This window comes from Phyllobates terribilis, unplaced genomic scaffold (genome assembly GCF_046119375.1).
Source record: "Phyllobates terribilis strain yellow unplaced genomic scaffold, ASM4611937v1 Scaffold_11__3_contigs__length_659146591, whole genome shotgun sequence".
In the NCBI taxonomy this organism is placed as follows: domain Eukaryota; kingdom Metazoa; phylum Chordata; class Amphibia; order Anura; family Dendrobatidae; genus Phyllobates; species Phyllobates terribilis.
In genome coordinates, this window is record NW_027362771.1 from 248,920,248 (window position 1) to 248,939,876 (window position 19,629).

Consider the following 19,629-nt stretch of genomic DNA (forward strand, 5'->3'; position numbering starts at 1 on the left):
AGGTTTGGTGGGAATGCGGTACTTCTCTACCAGAGACTGAGAAAAGAGATTTCCGGCAGCTCCAGAGTCAAGTTGAGCTAGTTCAAAATAACGGTTCTCCCCGCAGATGATAGAGTCCGACAGCAGCAGAGATGGAGAGGGTTTACTCTTGTCTAGGACGACCTCTCTGAGCGATCCTAGACACAGGCGTTTCCCGACCTCTCCGGGCAGGAACGGATCCGGTGCTCCTTACTGCCACAGTAGAAGCAGCTCCCCTCGGCACGGCGTAACTCTTGACGGGTTTTGACTAGTGTTGAGCGAGCACTAAAATGCTAGGGTGCTCGAAGCTCGGGCCGAGCACGCCGTGATACTCGGGTGCTCGACCCGAGCAACGAGCCCAATGTTAGTCTATGGGAGACTCGAGCATTTTTGCGGCGGCTCCCCCGGCAGTCTTTTAAAAGCCTAACAAGTGCCCAAAACGATAGTGACAGTGCTCAACTGACATGGGGACAGCATGGGGATCGCCCCAGGAAGCATTTCTGACCCCCAGGTCACTGCTGTCAACAACGTGGTCAGAGGTATTAAGCCACTTTTACGGGCTCAAAATAAAACGTTCAAAAACGAAAGTGAAAGTGCTTTCCTGTGAAATATGTTAAGGATAGTGTTGAGCGATACCTTCCGATATCAGGAAATATCGTATCGGATTGGATCGGACCGATACCCAAAAAGTATCGGATATCGCCGATTCCGATACAGGAAACCAATGCTAGTCAATGGGACACAAATATCGGAATGAAAATAAACCCTTTCTTTCCTTGTAGGTTAATTCTACATGAAGTAAAACAACTAAGAATAATGTAGAATGTATTACGCGAAAAGCCGGCAATTCATCAGCGGCATACACCGGTACCAGACAATTTACAACAGAAAGAATAGAGCTTCACACATAGATTAGATAGATAGAAACATGTCAGTCACATATATATGAAGTACAGTGACAGTGTCACTTACTGTACTTGTCATTTAGTGTAAAGGATTTATAAAAAAAAATAATAGTGTTTTCATGCACTGTCTCTTTAAAAAAAAACGGCCGGCAATTCAGCAGCGGTACCCGACAATTTAGAATAGAAGGAATAGAGAATCACACAAAGATTAGATAGCTAGAAACATGTCAGTCACATATATATGAAGTACAGTGACAGTGTTGCTTACTGTACTTGTCATTTAGTGTAAAGGATTTATTTAAAAATATAATAGTGTTTTCATGCACTGTCTCTTTAAAAAAGCCGGCCGGCAATTCAGCATCTGTACCCGACAATTTAGAATAGAAGGAATAGAGAATCACACATAGATTATATAGATAGAAACATGTCAGTCACATATATATGAAGTACAGTGACAGTGTTGATTACTGTACTTGTCATTTAGTGTTAAAATAAAGGATTTATTTAAAAAAAAAATTGGCGTGGGGTTCCCCTTAATTTTAGTCTCTAGCGGAGGTTAAGCAGACGGCTGGGGCAGATTTTTGAAGCCTGGGAAGGGGGTAATACCCACGGAGCTTCCCAGGCTACTAATATCAGCCCCCAGCTGAATACCTAGCCTTTACTAGCTATTAAAATGGGGGACCCCCCCAAAAAAATGACGTGGGGTCCCCCCTAATTTAATAGCTAGCAAAGGCTAGGCAGACAGCTGGGGGCTGATATTAATAGCCCAGGAAGGGTGCCATGAATATTGGCCCCCTCCCAGGCTAGAAACACCAGCCGTCAGCCGCCCCAGAAATGGCGCATCCATAGGATGCGCCAATTCTGGCACTTAGCCTCACTCTTCCCACTGCCCTGTAGCGGTGGCAGTGGGGTAATAGGGTTGGGGTTGATGTCAGCTTATAATGCCAGCTGACATCAAGCCCAGGTTAGTAATGGAGAGGCGTCTATAAGACACCCCCATTACTAACCCCATAGTCAAAGTTAAAAAAAAAAACACAAACACCCAGAATAAAGTCCTTTAATTGAAATAAACACAGGTACAGCGTGGGAGAATTCTCCTGCACTCAGCGCTTCAGCGTGAGAATTTTCCCACGCTGTCAGTGACGTGCATGAAGTGAGCTGAGTACATTGGACATGACCTCACCTCATTCACGTCACTAACAGCGTGGGAAAATTCTCAAGCTGAAGCGCTGAGTGCAGGAGAATTTTCCCACGCTGTCAGTGACGTGCATGAGGTGAGCCGAGTTCATTGGACATGACCTCGGCTCATCTTTATGCCGTCACAGAGAGACACTGAGGAGCGCAAGCAAGCCTGCGCTTCTCAGTGTCTGCGGGATGACAGGCTGGATGGCAGCGTTCTGCTGCGGTCCAGCCTGTCATCTCGATGTAGCAGAGCTGAAGCTGTCGTGGGAACCATGGAAAGGTAAGGATGAGGTTGCTTTATTATTTTTCTTTTATTGCAGGAGATCGTTGGCTTCAGCTGGAATTGGCGTGATGGTAAGTATAGTTTAATTTAGAACAATAAAGAATTGTGTGTTTATTTCAATTAAAGGACTTTTTTCTGGGTGTTGTGTTTTTTTTAAATACTTTACTAGAAATTCATGGTGGTCATGTCTAATATTGGCGTGACCCCATGAATTTCGGGCTTAGGGCCAGCTGATAATGCCAAGCTGGCCTTAACCCCTTTATTACCCAGTGAGCCACCGCACCAGGGCCCTGGATGAGTTGGGTACAGCGCCAGAAGATGGCGCTTCTATGAACGCGCCATTTTCCGGGGTGGCTGCGGACTGCAATTTGCAGCGGGTGGGGCCCAGAAAGCTTGGGCCTCCCTGCGCTGCGGATTCCAGCCCCCAGCTGCCTAGTTGTACCTGGATGACACAAAAATAGGGCGAAGCCCCACGTATTTTTTTTTTTAATTATTTCATGAAACTCATGAAATAATTAAGAAAAAAAGGGCTTCCCTATATTGTTGTGTCCAACTAGGTACAAATAGGCAGCTGGTGGTTGGGGGCAGCCCGTTCCTGCCTGCTGTACCTGGCTGGACACAAATATAGTGCGAAGCCCCACGTCAATTTTTTTTTAATTATTTCATGAAATAATTTTTTAAAAAAAGGGCTTCCCTATATTGTTGTGTCCGGCCAGGTACAAATAGGCAGCTGGTGGATGGGCGCAGCCCGTTACTGCCTGCTGTACCTGGCTGGACACAAATATAGGGCGAAGCCCCACATCAATTTTTTTTTAATTATTTCATGAATTTCCTGAAATAATTTAAAAAAAATTGACTTGGGGCTTCGCACTATATTTGTGTCCAGTCAGGTACAGCAGGCAGGAACGGGCTGCGCCCAACCACCAGCTGCCTATTTGTACCTGGCCAGACACAAAAATATAGGGAAGCCCTTTTTTTCTTTATTATTTCATGAATTTCATGAAATAATTAAAAAAAAAAAATACGTGGGGCTTCTCCCTATTTGTGTGTCCAGCCAGGTACAACTAGGCAGCTGGGGGCTAGAATCTGCAGCGCAGGGAGGCCCAAGCTTTCTGCCCCCTCCCCCCCCCCGGTGCAAATTGCAGTCCGCAGCCACCCCGGAAAATGGCGCGTTCATAGAAGCTGGATGCTGTACCTGGCTGGCATACAAAAATATGGCAAAGCCCACGTCAAAATTTTGGGGAAAAATTAATTAAAAAATAAATAATAATTTAGGGACTGCATCTTTATTAACTCCTCAAATGTCATTTAGTGTTAAAATAAATGATTTATTTAAAAAAAAATTGGCGTGGGATCCCCCATAATTTTAGGCTCTAGCAGAGGTTAAGCAGACGGCTGGGGCAGATGTTTGAAGCCTGGGAAGTGGGTAATACCCACGGAGCTTCCCAGACTACTAATATCAGCCCCCAGCTGAATACCTAGCCTTTACTAGCTATTAAAATGGGGGACCCCCCCCAAAAAAATGACGTGGGGTCGCCCCTATTTAATAGCTAGCAAAGGCTAGGCAGACAGCTGGGGGCTGATATTAATAGCCCAGGAAGGGTGCCATGAATATTGGCCCCCTCCCAGGCTAGAAACACCAGCCCTCAGCCGCCCCAGAAATGGCGCATCCATAGGATGCGCCAACTCTGGCACTTAGCCTCGCTCTTCCACGCTGCCCTGGTGCGGTGGCAGGGGGTAATAGGGTTGGGGTTCATGTCAGCGCCAGCTGCCATGAAGCCCAGGTTAGTAATTATGGGCGTCTATAAGACACCCCCCTTACTAACCTACAAAGTGTTAAAAAGAAAAAACACACACTACACCCAGAAAAAAAATAATTTATTTGAAATAAAACACACAATTTTATTTAATTCTTAGTTTACTAAAAAAAAATAGTTACCTGTCCACGTTCCTGCACTGATCTCCCATGCACAGCTGTCACATCTGGAGATGGAGACAGCTGTGCATGGCTGCTGTAAGCTCACGCTGCCGGGAACACGTCCGCTCCCGGCAGCGGGAGCCACTGACTGAGGTCACCGGAGTGCATTCAGGCAGCGCAGCTCCGGAGACCTCCTTTACGGCACTGCTGTACCGTGGGAATTTCTCACGATACAGCAGGGCCGTAAAGGAGCTAACTGGAGCAGCGCTGCCTGAACTCCGGCGAACCCGCTTATGCAATGACGGGGCTGCTTTACGGCCCCATCATTCTAGCGGCGGCAGCAGTTCAGAGCGGTCACATTCTATGTGGCTGCTCTAAACTGGAGATCTTCGTGGGACACTCGGAGGGGTAAGGATAAGGTTGTGGTTTATTATTTTATATTTTATTACAGGAGATCGATGGCTTCGGGGAATTAGGTGTCTAGGTGAGTATAGGTGTAGTTTTTTATTTTTTACTTTATTTTAGGTGGCGATCGGCGGGGACAGGTAATGTATAAACTAATTTATTGTAGGCAACCACTGGCCACCAATGACATGTATTTAAAATTTATTGGGGACACAGTAGGGCAATTTATATAGCAGGATCAGGCTGATGGGAACTACTGCTCCCATCTAGCTGATCCTGCTGGCACGAGTGGACCGGGGACAGACATAGGCCGATGGGAGTAGTAGTGTCACATCGGCCTATGTCTGCCTGCACGCACACACCCGCACACATCCCGCACACATCGCACAGACACCGCACACACTCGCAGACCTCGCACACACTCGCAGACATCGCACAGACACCGCACACACCCGCAGACATCGTACAAACACCGCACACACCCGCAGACACACGCACAGACACCCACACACTCGCAGACATCGCACAGACACCGCAGACATCGCACAGACACCGCGCACACCCGCACACATCGCACAGACACCGCACACGCTCGCAGACACACGCACAGACACCCACACACACCAATCATGACGGGTTCATCGTCTGAGAGGTGACGCTGTGCTGCCAGCCAATCACTGTAATGCCCACAAACAACATGGCAGCGGCATTACAGTGACTGGCTGGCAATCCCTGCATGTTCATTGGCTCTGTAAAGAGCACCAAACATGCAGGGCGGAGACCCGAGCTCCCGCCCGAGTAACCCGGAAATGCTCGGTGCTCGCCGAACATCCCGAGTAGCGTGATGCTCGGGCGAGTACCGAGCAGTGTCGAGCATGTTCGCTCAACACTAGTTTTGACCATCTTGGTCTGGTCGACCTGCATAGGCTCGGGTGAGTGCGCCTGGGGAGTAGCGGGAGAAGTAACAGGTTTCTGAAAGGTAGAGGCTAGACGTGGAAACCTCCTCTCACGGGTGACCTCTTTGGCGCGTTCCTGGAACCGGATGTCAATCCGGGTGGCAAGAGTTATTAAGTCGTCGAGAGTGGTAGGTATGTCCCGACCGGCGAGTTCATCTTTAATATGGCCGGACAGACCCTCCCAAAAGACAGACACCAGGGCGTCGTTATCCCAGGCCAGCTCCGAAGCAAGGGTACGGAACCGTATGGCACATTGGCCCACGGTGAGATTTCCTTGATGGAGACGTAGCAGAGATGATGCGGATGAGGTCTTCCGTCCGGGTTCGTCGAAGACTTTACGGAAAGCCGTGAGAAAGGCTGGCAGGTTGGACACCAGGGGGTCTCCTCTCTCCCATAGAGGATTTAGCCAAGCCAGTGCCTCCCCCGTGAGATGGGACATGATGAAGGCTACTTTGGCCCGGTCGGAGATAAACTGGTGGGACAGGAGTTCAAAGTGCAGGGTGCACTGGTTTATGAAGCCCCGAGCTTGAGCGGGGTCGCCTCCGAAGCGTGGAGGTGTAGAAAGCCGAGGTCCGGGGCAGGATGCCATGGTATTGGTGGGCAGCGGCGCTACCGGGCTGCGAGTCATGACACTAGCGGTGGTTGCTGGTGGAGCAGTCAGAGTGTCCAGGAAAGAGTTGACATTCCGCAGATGACTCAGGATGGACTCCTGTTGGGACCTCTGACGGGACAGTTCATGACATAGGTCCGAGAGCGAGGGAGCTTGGGTGCCACCGGGTTCCATGGCCCGAGCAAACTGTAATGGGTCTGGGAGGCGGAACCTCTGAGCAACTCTACAAGGGGGCGGTCCTTGTGAGGAAGCGGGTGGCTCCCAGGGAAGATGGGCAGGTAGTCACGGAAAGTGACAGGGACAGTCTCTGGGTAGACTAGCAGACAGGTAGCAGGTGGATGCTCCCAGGTGAGCGGGCAAGAGTCTCTGGAGGGGCAGGTGGTCACAGCAAGTGACGGCAGAGTCTCCAGGTAGGCTAGCAGGCAGGTAGCAGGTGAGCGCTCCCAGGTGAACGGGCAAGAGTCTCTGGACTGGCAGATGGTCACGGCAAGTGATGGCAGAGCCTCCAGGTAGGCTAGCAGGCAGGTAGCAGGTGAGCGCTCCTAGGTGAGCGGGCAGGCTGGTCCATAGACAGACTGACAGGTGTCGGAAGGCAGACCGTCGGACCGCAGGCTTGCAAGCAGGTAAGCGGATATCAGGCAGGTATCAAGCAGGAATCTGGCAGGTGACTGGCAGGTAACTGGCAACGGGACCTGAGGGCTGAAGCAGAGTGAAGGCTTTGCAACAACATTGCTCGGGCACCTCCATTTTGGAGGAGGTGCCTTATATATGGTGAGGTCCTCCGGCCATTGGCCGGGGACTCCTTAGGACGGCGCGCGCGGCCCCTTTAAGAGAGGGGGAGCACGCGCGCGCCCTAAGCACAGTGGCCGGGAAGCAGCGCGTGCTGCCAGCAGTGCGGGAGGAGGACGCCGGGCACGGAGCGGAGAGGTGAGGGGAACAGCGTCCCTGCCTAGCAGGAGGCAGGGACGCCGACGCTACAGAATGCCTCCAAATTATTGGCAGCCATTGGATTCACTGCATAGGCAAACAGTATGAGAGACCCACTTTCTAATAATGGGAACAAAGTTTTTCAAGAGGCCCTCCTCTACGGTTCTTGCAAGGAGCATTGGAGTGCCTCCAAATTTTTGGCAGCCGATGCAGTCACTGCATAAGCAAGAACAGTATGGGAGACCCGCTCCTTTCTAATGGGAACATGTTGTTACTGAGGCCCACCTCTATGTGTCTTTGAATTGTTATTGTTGTTTTTCCCAAATTTTGGCAGCCACTGCATACCCTATAACTGTATAGCAGACCCGCACCTTTCTAATGGGAACATATCGTTACTGTGGCCCACCTTTATGTGTCTTTAACCCTAGAACGCATACCTGGGGCCTCGCAGGCCCGCCCTGTTAATTTTTTTCTATTTTCTGCAAGATTTCTTTAGTTAGAATTTTGAAACTCTAGGTATTCCTCAGCTACTATATAGTTGTTTGTCATTTCAAGTTGTTCATTTATTTTTATGTTACATGCATTTTCGGTATAACAACTCTTTTTTGAAAATACCCATTTTTATGGTCATGCGTTCTAGGGTTAAATTGTCTTTGGGGTTTTTCCTAAATTTTGGCAGCCATTGTACTCACCGCATACCGTATACCTGTATAGCAGACCCGCTCCTTATGGGAACATATCGTTACTGTGGCCCACCTCTATGTGTCTTTAAATTGTTATTGAGGTTTTTCCTAAATTTTTGCAGCCCTTGCAGTCACTGCATGGGCATTATCACTATAGGAGACCCACTCCTTTATAATGGGAACATTTTTTTTACTGAGGCCCTCCTCTATGTCTCTTCAAAGGGGTATTGGGTTGCATCCAATGCAGCTCTTGCAGTCACTACATATGCAATACTGAGGGACGACTGCTGGCCCTTTAAGAATAGTAAGGGCCGCCTGATGGCCCTATAAAAATAGTCTTTGTGACTTTCAGAGTCCCTCCTTCATAAATGAAACATGATGTGTCTGATCATGTCTCACACACCACATGGCCAGATAAGGTAGTAAAATATTAAAATTACATTTACCAGTGAATGTATTTTTCACCGTTAAAAGCAATGCAAAAGTGCAAAAACGCATCAAAAACGCTACGTGTGAACATAGCCCAAGGTGTGGAGGAGCATTTTTGTTTTTGGTTCTTTATTTTGTCTTATATACAAGTCATTACCCTGGAAAGTATGTTCCTTAACATTTTTCCCAGGAAAATCCATTTTGGTTTCATTTTTGGATGTTTTATTGTGAGTCTGGAAAAGTGGCGTAATACTCTGACAACATTGTTGACAGCAGTGACCTGGGAGTCAGAGATGCTTCCAGGGGTCTTCCACATGCTGTTCCAATGTCATTTGATCACTGTTCCCATAGATTTGGGCAACTTTTAGGCCCTCTGCAGACCGCCGTGGCGGGAGGGGGGGGGGGCGCCGGAAAATTGCTCGAGTTTCCCATAGACTTACATTGGGCTCGTTGCGTACACCGAGCACTCAAGCATCCCAATTTGCTTGACTCGAGCAACGAGTACCCGAGCATTTTAGTGCTCGCTCATCACTAGTGCTATCTTCTTATAACCTTCTCCTGTTTTGTGGACCTCCACCATTTTCATTTTCAGAGTGCTATTCAGCAGCTTAGAAGAACCCATGGCTGCTGTTTTTGGCACAAGGATAGAGGAGGCTAGGTTTTTATAAAGCTGAGAAATTTGCATCACCTGACCTTTCCTAACGATGACAGTGAACAAGCCATAAGCATAACAGGCTTATTAAGGTCTGTAACCTTGGTCAAAGTTATGCGAACACACAAATCTCCACAGGTGCCCAAACTTTTGCATCAGCCCATTTTCCTTTTCTTATTTTTAAAATGTAAAAAATTACAACAGATTTTTTTTTTTTGCCTAAAATACAAAGTAAATGTATCATCTTTAACTTTAGGCCTTTTAGAGATCTTTTTATCTACTTGCTTAACGGTTCACAATAACTGTAATTTTGACCAGGGGTGCCCAAACTTTTATATGCCATTGTAATTTAAAGGGAACCTGTGACGTGAAAAAAACTCTATTAACCTGCAAATGTGAGGTTAATCTTCAGGTTAATAACATTCTGAACTTGCCCGGCAATGGCACTTAGACCCCCGCTGCCAGGAAGAAATTAACTTTATTCCTCTTATTAATGTTCGAGTTTTATTCATGGGCAGGGCCGCCATCAGTGCATTACTGCCCTTACTGGCGTATGGGGTCGGTGAGCAGAGAGGCCCACACTGGGGCCCCCCTTCGTTCTGCTTCTGCTCACCGGGTCACAGGGAACTGAAGTTGTGTCTTTTTTTAAAGTTGGCATCTGTGCTGATTGCTGTCTCTCAAGAGCAGCAGGAGCACTGTGACACCCCCTGAGAGATAGTGTGTCACCCTGGCCTGGATGCCACAAAATGTAATAAAGCTGTGTCTGAGAGCAAGGGGGAGGTTCTCTAGTCAGGGGAACATTAGCATGCAGTACCTCCTGTCTCAGGCCAGTAGGGGGAGCAGGCTGCCCCTATAAAAGCTGGTGCTGGGTGCAGGGTTAGAGAGAACTGGATGACCTGTCTCAGTACTGAGACTTGTCCCGGAGCAGAGCAGGGACAGAAAGTTGTATTGCACCTAAGAGGAAGTGTGGCAGGAGGAGAGCCACAAGCCAGAGACAAGAGGCGAAGTGAGCCTGTCTTGGCAGATAGAGGACTTAATTTACCAGACTTTGGTGTCTTAGGCTGGGAAGATTCCACATCCTACAGCAGATAAACAGTCCACAGGGGACTGTATGTTCCTTGGCCCAAGAAACCTGGAGGCTCTGCCACAACAGAAGGGACCAGTAAAGCCGTACCAGGCCGGGAGCAGAAAGGAACCCACGTCGCAGGCCATACAGGCGAGAGTACAGGGAAAGCTCGGAAGCGTGGGCTGTTACCCTATAAGGAGGAGATAGCCAGAAGGAGCATAGAAAGCACGGTAGGCCTACACCCTCACCCTGACCAGGGCCAATTTCCCCATTGCTCTCAGACATCCAGGTCCCCTCCTAGCCGAGACTGTTTATGGGTCAGTTTACCTGTTTTAGTAAAGGCCCTGGACTGCAACCTGTTGTCTGTGTGCTCCTTTGCGCCTCCAGCACTACCGGTACTGGGACTCTCACCACCATCACTCCCACCATCCATTATACTGCCCTGGGGCCGCACTCCTCCCGTGGGGAGTCACACTACCCTAGCTGCACACCTCATCAGCCCCAGCGGTCTGCATGCAGCGGCGGTTCCTCATAACCGCAATCCACGGGTGGCGTAGTCGGACATAATCATCAGCGCATAACGGAATACCACTGGCCTGACCACCCTGAGCCATGGAACCGGGTTGCCACTACTACTCCCATCGTTCCCCTACTGCCCGGATCCGAGTGCCCCACGGCCCAGGGGGCGAGTCAATAGCACTCAGCGCTGCAGTGCCGGCTGCTCAGGAGCAGTCCTGACATAGGGTATGACCACTCACCCCAGCCTGCAGTCATCAGCGGAGTCAGGAGCCAAGCAGCTGATCCCTCCCCTCCATCAGCATCACAGCTATCAGACTGTGGAGCAAAATGGAGGGGAAGGGCTAAATGGAGGGAGTGGAGCCAAAGGCAACCAGGGAGAAGAAGAAGGAAAGAAATAAAAGAGCGGGAGATAGAAAAGATGGAAAAAGTGACCAGAGAGAGGCATGAGACACAGGAGAGAGGCATGAGACACAGGAGAGAGGTATGAGACACAGGAGAGAGGCATGGGACACAAGAGAGAGGCATGAGACAGAGGAGAGAGGCATGAGACACAGGAGAGAGGTATGAGACACAGGAGAGAGGTATGAGACACAAGAGAGAGGCATGAGACACAAGAGAAAGGCATGAGACACAGGAGAGAGGCATGAGACACGAGAGAGGCATGAGACACAAGAGAGAGGAATGAGACACAGGAGAGAGGCATGAGACACAGGAGAGAGGCATGAGACACAAGAGAGAGGCATGAGACAGGAGAGAGACAAGAGAGACAGGCTAGAGGCATGAGACACAGGAGAAAGGCATGAGACACAGGAGAGGCATGAGAAAAGAGAGGCATGAGACACAGGAGAGAGGCATGAGACACGAGAGAGACAAGAGAGACAGGAGAGAGGCATGGGACACAAGAGAGAGGCAAGGGAGATAGGAGAGAGGCATGAGACACAGGAGAGAGGCAAGGGAGATAGGAGAGAGGCATGAGACACAGGAGAGAGACATGAGACACCGGAGAGAGGCATGAGACACAAGAGAGAGACAAGAGAGACAGGAGAGAGGCATGCGACACAAGAGAGAGGCAAGAGAGACAGGAGAGAGGCATGAGACACAGGAGAGAGGCAAGGGAGATAGGAGAGAGGCATGAGACACAGGAGAGAGGCATGAGACTCAGGAGAGAGGCATGAGACACAAGAGAGAAACAAGAGAGAAAGGTGAGGGGTCTGAATATAAGACACTGGCTGTCTCTTACTTGACTTGCCCCCTTTTTTCCTGCACAGTCCTCCCTCTTGCCTGGCTGCAGTATACGGGCAATGCATGCCAGTACTGCTTGTCCTTTATGATAAATTTAATATATAATTGTGTGTCCTTTTCTAAAAGGTTTGAGGGATGGAGGCGGAGCTTGGGTGGGGTCTAAAGGGGGCCTGAAAATTTTGTCAGTATGGGGCCCTAAAATTCCTGGTGGCAGCCCTGGTCATGGGGGTTGCATAGTCACTGGTTCAGTCACTGCTTTGTGTGTAGAGAGCATTAGCCCTAATGCTGAATTACTGTCTGTCAGTGCCAGGTGTGCGGTTACAGCCGCCACTCTCTATACACAGAGCAGTGACTGAAATTGTGACGGCACTACCCCTGTGACTAAAATCCAAATGCTACCAGGAGGAATAAAGTTAATTTTGTCCTGGCAGCGAGGCCCTAAGTGCGGACACCAGGCAGGTTCACAATGCTATTAAACCTGCAGATTACCCCTGCAGGCTAATAGCGTTTTTTCACGGAACATGTTCCCTTTAATTGTTTCAAATGAAATTTAAAAATTTATAATTTTACACTTGTAATCTGTGTTCTATGTTATGTTGTGAATAAAATATGGCTATAAGGGATTTTTAAATGATTTAATTCTTTTTTATTTACATCTTACAGAGAGTCACAACTTTTTGGGCATTGTGGTTGTGTATTAATTATTCTTCTGCATGCTGATCCAGATAATCAACACTTGGGATCCAGGTACCTGTAACATACCTGGCGGCGTGCTTGCATAGTGCACCATCTCCCACTATGCAAGATCGCAATCTTAACCTTCAGTCCAGTCTGCTAGTCTTGCTCCTGTTCATACTGTGTGCTTGCCTCTGGTCTGACTGCTTAGGGCGGCGGCCCGGTTACTTCCTGTTTCTTATAGCTGCCGTGGGCACACTCCTAATGAGTCTCCAGCCTATTGCTGTGAGTCACTGGATATTTAAACCCACTCCACCCTGTAGGAGATGCCTGAGCAACACTAATTTCAGTGTGCTCCTACTCTGAAGTTGCTAGGTCTTGTTCTGTTTCTTGCCTGTCCCGCCATTGTGGGGGCTGTATTCCCAGACCTGTTATCTGTGTGTTCTAGCCTGTTTCCGCCTCTCTGGGGGCCGTATACCCAGACTTGCTCCTGTATCTCGTTGCAGTGTCAGTTCCTGTCTGAACACTCTCCTAGCCTGTTTGTCCGCCATACTGGGGGCCGTATACCCAGACTCGCTCCTGTATCTTGTTGCAGTGTCAGTTCCTGTCTGAACACTCTCCTGGCCTGTTTGTCTCTGTGTCCGTACCTTCCCTTTTCCTGCAGTCTCTGAACCTGAACCTAACTCCTACTAGTTGTCTCTGTACTTCTGTTGTGAGTTTAGAGTCCACTCGCTACTTCATTGCAAGTACCTTGTGTGTATCTGGTTCTGCTTGTCCCTTCCAGTCTGTTCAGTATGAACAGAGCCCTGTCCTCTCTGCTCTGCCTTGTTCACCGCTCCGGCGGTTTTGCTCTGCTCTGCCTTGCTCACCACTCCGGCGGTACCTCTCTGCTCTGCCTTGCTCACCGCTCCGGCGGTTCCTCTCTGATCTGCCTTGCTCACCGCTCTGGTGGTTCCTCTCTGCTCTGCCTTGTCCACCGCTCCGGCGGTTTCGCCCTGCTCTGCCTTGCTCACCACTCTGGCGGTCTCTCCTGCTCTGCCTTGTCCATCGCTCCGGCGGTTTCGCCCTGCTCTGCCTTGCTCACCGCTCTGGCGGTATCTCTCTGCTCTGCCTTGCCCACCGCTCCAGCGGTTCCTCTCTGCTTTGCTTGTCTCCTGCATCTGCGGTTCTGTTCCTGAATCCCAGTCTGTACTGGACCCTATCCAACCTGCGCTCCAACCTGCTAGTGCCTCCCTGTCTGCACTCCAGCCGTGCTTGACAGTACCCACCCTGTCTGCATACCAGCCGTGCTTGCCTGTATCCTCCTGTCTGCACTCCTGCCGTGCCTGCCAATACCCACCTGTCTGTGTGCCAGCCTAACCTGCCTGTTCCTGCATTCCCCGGTGGGGGTCAACAACTGTGTCCAGGGTCTGACCTGGAGTCGCACTTGGTCCCTCTGCTCGGTTCCTCCTTGGTCCACGGAGTCGACTAAGTCGCCGTGCAACCTTGGTCGGGTCGGGTTGATACTTAGTTACGCCCCTCCAGGCACTCCTCGGTTCATGGTACAGTGGGATCACTAATCACGCTCACGCCAGTCAGTCCGGGTGCGAGCGTAACAGTACCTATTCCCTATCCCTTTTTATTATCCTCTCACATTCTTCTAATGAACTTGGTGGAAATTTGTCCTATTTCTACAGCACTTTCTCATTAGCTACATACCCCAACATTCAAAGTTTCTGATTATCTGACTATTGATTATCTACATGGGACTTTATCTAGTGTTTATCTTGTGTAAGGCTGGAGTCTAAATGTAGCGGAGTTGCCCTTTGTATGTGGAATACTGTACCTTCAATTAGTGCTGGATTCACTGTCCTGTCCCAGCAGCATGACCAAATTTGAGCTATATCTGTATTTTCTGGCAGGCTGAGGGATGAATGCGCAGATCAGTTTCTCAGCTCACTTACATAATTTGGAAGTTACTGCACATGCTCAGTGTCATGGGTTTACCGCAACAGAGAGGAGCCAGAAGACTGCAGAGTCTGATTCCTCCCACTCTTGCACTCACTAGAAGCCATTCACCTTCATATTTAATGGTGCAGGTTTCTTTCAGCAGTGCAGGGGTTAATAGGCTTAGTTGTCAGCTCTTGGAAGCTTACCTACATTAAAGCTCTCAGCTGTCCAGTGTTAGCCACTCCCCACTCGTACATATTCTGGGCTTTGGCTTGGAGTCATTGCCTGAGCTAGCTTATGCTGCATGGTTCCAGGAGTGTGGTGGAGTGTTGTTGTTTGAGAAGGCGTTTGGAGAATTTAAGCTAAGACTGTTGAGTGGCTTAGGTTGTGTGTAATTCTCTATTTCTTCTATTTTGTTTTTTCCCCATCCTCCACTCCCCAGTGTTTACCTCTGTTGTTTGTGTGCATATATTTGTATGATTGGTATTTTCCTTTAGCCCTGTTTGTATTAACTTGTTAGTCTAGTTGGTGTACTGCCATACACTACTACTCCCCTCTTCCCTGGGTGAGGGGAGGGAACAGAGTGAGGGCGAATTGAGGAGCTCAGACAAGGTACGTGGCCCCGGCGTCTTCACCTTCAGAAGTAATGCAGGGAACAGGGCCAGCTAGGGGACCCCTAGCGTTAGGGACAGGGAAGGAGCCCCTGACCCTGGGATACCCAACAACAGAGTCGTGACTCCCAGTCTCCTGCAATGATGGCGCCTGTGTGAGATTTTAACCATGAGAGGAAGGTCACCAATAAGCAGTGATCTATTAGTCATAGATCAGGGGCAGGTCGGATTGTGGAGACCAAATGCTGCATCCAGCCCCATCTAAATAGCATAAAAATTCCATGGCTGATTACAGAAGAATGTCAAAATGGATTTATTCAAAAAAGGTATAATTTTAATCAGCTTCAAAGCGCCATAATAGCCATGTCTATACTTAAGAGTCCAAAGTCCTGCTGACAGGTTCTCTATAATAATTACCATCAACCCCTTCCCGACATGGCTATTTTCTGTTTTTGTGTTTTCGTTTTTCCTCTTTTTCATCCAACAGCCATAACTTTTTTATTTTTCTGTTGACATAGGCGTGTGAGATATTGTCTTTTCAGAACAAATTTTGTAGGAAAAAAATTCCAAGTGCAGTAAAATTTCGAAAAAAGCACAATTCCACAATTGTTTAGGTTGTTTTTATTTACGGTGTTCACTATACTGTAAATATTACCCAGAATTATGTTTCTCCAGGTTAGTACAATCTCGGAGATAACAAACAACCATAGTCTGTTTTTTTTATTTATGCAGCAAAAAAAAAAATTAAGAAATTTTGTAAAAAAAAAAAAAAAAATTGCTTGTGTCACCATTTTCCAAGAGCAAGGACGTTTTAAATTTTCAGTCGATGCAGCTGTATGAGGGCTTATTTTTTGCACCATGAACCGACCTTTTTAGTAATACCATTGTGGGGTAAATACTATGTTTTGTTCATGACTTATTCCATTTTTATGCAATGTTGTGGCTTCCTAAAAAACTTTTATGGATGTAACAGTAGCACATATGTACATTACTTTTTATTTCTTTATATTTAATTTGAAAAAAGGAGGGTGATTTGAACTTTTATATATATTTTTAGCATATTTTTAAAGTAACTTTTTTTCACTTTTCTTGTTAGTTTCCTTAAGGGTCTTGAACCTGCAGTCATTCAATTGCTTTTGCCATATATAGTAATACTACATTACTGCTGTATATAGCAAAATCAAGGTCTCCTATGAACACCAGCCAGAAACTGGCGTTCACAGAAATACAGTCATGACAGGCACAGGGGTCTTTAGTAGACCCCAGTCGTCATGGCAACCCATTAGCACTCTGCAATTGTGTCACAGAGTTGCCGATGGGCTCATAGAATGATGTGCCCCCATGCCAGGGTGATGCAAATCCTACTGTCAGGGATTCACAGTGACATTTAACAGACTAACAGCCACAGGCAGAGCTCCCCTCTATCCGTGGCTTTTAGAGGCAAATTATGGCTGAATATTGCAGCCATCTTCTTCCAGGAAAAATTTGGGCTTCGGAACTAAGCCTGCATCAGTCAGGGAGCTGGTATATGACATAACTATACGTCATATATCGGTAAGGGGTTAAAGGGAAATATTTACCATGTAACTGGCATTTACAGCAGATTCAAACCTAAACTCGTAACATGTTGCTATTTTATTAATGCCTTAGCACTGTATCACTGCGAATGAGTAAATTGCAGAATTTTAGTTTCTGAGTCACCCACTTCATCATGGTTTAATAATTTTTGCTTGAGATTAGGATCTCTTGACAGTGCAGTTGTTTTCCCGACAGTCCAGTAACTTAACTAATGTTTAAGCCGGGTCTGTAACAAAAAGATAAGTTACTCTGTCATGACATATATCTGTCTAAGGTTATCACTAAAAATAGTCACGGCAAGCCATAAAATAAATTGTCCTTCATTCTGAAAAAATAATCGTTTTACTTTTGCATGTGTAGAGGCAGATAAGTGAGGATATCTCTTATTTTGACATGTTAAATACTAACAATATGCTGCTTTACAGATAAACAAAGAAATAAAATGTATCAAAAAGCAGAAGAATACATGTAAAGGAAACGAGTTGCTCAATAGTCTTATATGGCTCACATGCTTGATGTTTCCACTAATGTGTCTGTTTAATCCAATCATGGCAATAGACAGTCCTAAAAATCAATTGCTACGTATAAAGTAATGATGATGGAAAATAATTACAGGAACAAGATTGCCAGATATTGTCTATATGTAGAGAGAACTTGCAGCACAACATCAACATTCAACATCAATCTAGGCCAATCTTTTTCCAAGACAGGACCAGAGAGTAATTACTGAACACCAGTTTCCAGATGTCTTCGAGCAGACTCGTAGAAATGGAGAAAGTGGCTTTCCAAGGTGCTAGACTATATCATTTGAATTCTGTTTTTGCTGTGAAATATATATTTGTTTCATTTAATTTATTCCAACGAAAAGGCCGATTGGAAGGAAGAAGACAGATGGAAGTTAGGGAAGCATTGTATTCGAATGTTTGATTTTGACCTCGATTAAAAGTGAAGGCACTTCACAAAGTTGGCATGGCTATTACCATTATAATCTCTGCCTGAATTGTATTATTATGTGAGGCATGTTGGCTGGCTTCCTTTGGAGAAGTTAGATTACAATCATGCTGAAGCAGCCACTGTGCCCATAATGGAGATCCCATGATATACAGCACACAGCGTACTTGTAAATGAAGAATACTTGATTATTGTTTCGATGCATTGTAAAGAAGCCTGTGTCTCATGATTCCAGAGGTATATAAAGAATATAATTATGAACACTTGTCTGCTGGGTGACATTTACCTACTAACTGGCATATTAAATCCTGTATTTATTAAAACATAAAGAGACACAGCCTAGTGGAATTGCTTAATTTGTCTATTTGTTTGTTCTTTACAAGATACAATGAGGCTTTAGTTTAATGATGAAAACAATAGATTCAGGGCTTCATTAGGAAGAAAACTCAGGCAGTTACCAATAATCAGAGCAGATGGTATCTTTCTCATTTTCTAGCACAGATTTACAACACAATTTCAGGAAAAGAGATATAGAACAGTAAGTTTTTTTCGTGTAATTTTTGCATAATAAAGATATTCTATGTAATGTAACCCTATTGCCATATATAATGTGATGTGTACAGCAAATCGATGCACTTCATTTTATTTATTCTTGATTTTATGATATGGTGAGAAGGTTATAGAACTTTTGCTGCAGAGAACAAACTCAGAATCTGTCACTGATGACAGGTCCTATCACCAAGAGACTTCACAGGCAGAAGTTTTAACATTCTCCAGTGCCCCGACAAAGCAGTGTCTCTTTCTAAAAATTATTAGGGAACTGATCATTTACAGATAAGCAAAAAAAGTGGTTATCTCTCTGGATAAACACTGAGTCATAGTTTGGCAGATTTTGATATTCTGTAAATCCTGCCAAAAGACAGATTCTCGCTGTCACAGTTTTATTTCAGATACAAAATAATATGATCAGGTAAAAATGTTTACTTAATAGGTGTTTCCTGCATTGGAAAAATACGTTTTATCAACATGCACTGTCTCACCTGTCCAATGGTTGTGTCTGCTAGAGCTCAGCTTAATTGAACTGAATGCGGTCTAGTGCTATATAAGTTAGTAAAATAAAATAAATAAATAAATAACCAGCTAAGGGAAAGCAGACAGCTGTGAGCCGGTCTTAATAGTCTGGTAAGGGGCCAATAACCATGGAGCTTCCCAGCCTATTAAATCAGCTCACAGCTGTCTGCGTAGCCTTTACTGGTTATTAAAAAGGGGGGACCCTAAAAAAATGACGTGGTGTCCCCTCTAGCAAAGGCTAAGCCGACAGCTGTGGGCTGATATTAATAGGCTATTCCCAGGCGGCGGGTGCTAACTGCAACTGTCATCAGCGTTGCCTGGTCTTGCTGATTGCAGGGAGACCTGGAGAGGATGATGGCAGTTGTAAGCACCCGGCACCTGGGAATAGCGCTGACTGTACTGATGTTCTCAGCCACCGGAGCATTTCATTCCGGTACGTGTCACACAGATGACACATGGATGTCATCCATGTGTCATCCATGTGTGATAGACGAATTGACGTCCATGCTGCTGGAAAAAAACAGACATGTCCAGATGTGGGTAACACAGACACACGGTCAGTGTGAACACAAGGACAGCCCCACAGATTTAAATGTGTTTACATGTGTAAGTGTCTCCTGTATGTGTGAAAACTGTCACCACATGTATTGGAGACACTGACATGTGAAGGGGTTCTAACATAGGTTTATTGAAAGGAAGAAAAACACTGTTGTTTTTTATGTTATTGGCCCACCTATGCAAAAATGACTCAAACAAGTCAAATATAAATCTTAAACTATAACTCATAAATCAATCCAGTTCATCACCTAAGAAGATAAAACACATATAAAACAGGGGTAAATAATGTCACTTCAATGGTACAGAAACGGTACCCAGGGTTACCAGCACATATAATAAAGCAGAACACATAAATGCTGCTAAAGTGCATGAATAAGAGGTCTCTCCAAACCTAACAAAAGCTACCAAATTTCTTAAAGATGCAACCCTATCAAAGTTTTTAACACTTTTATCATCTCAAT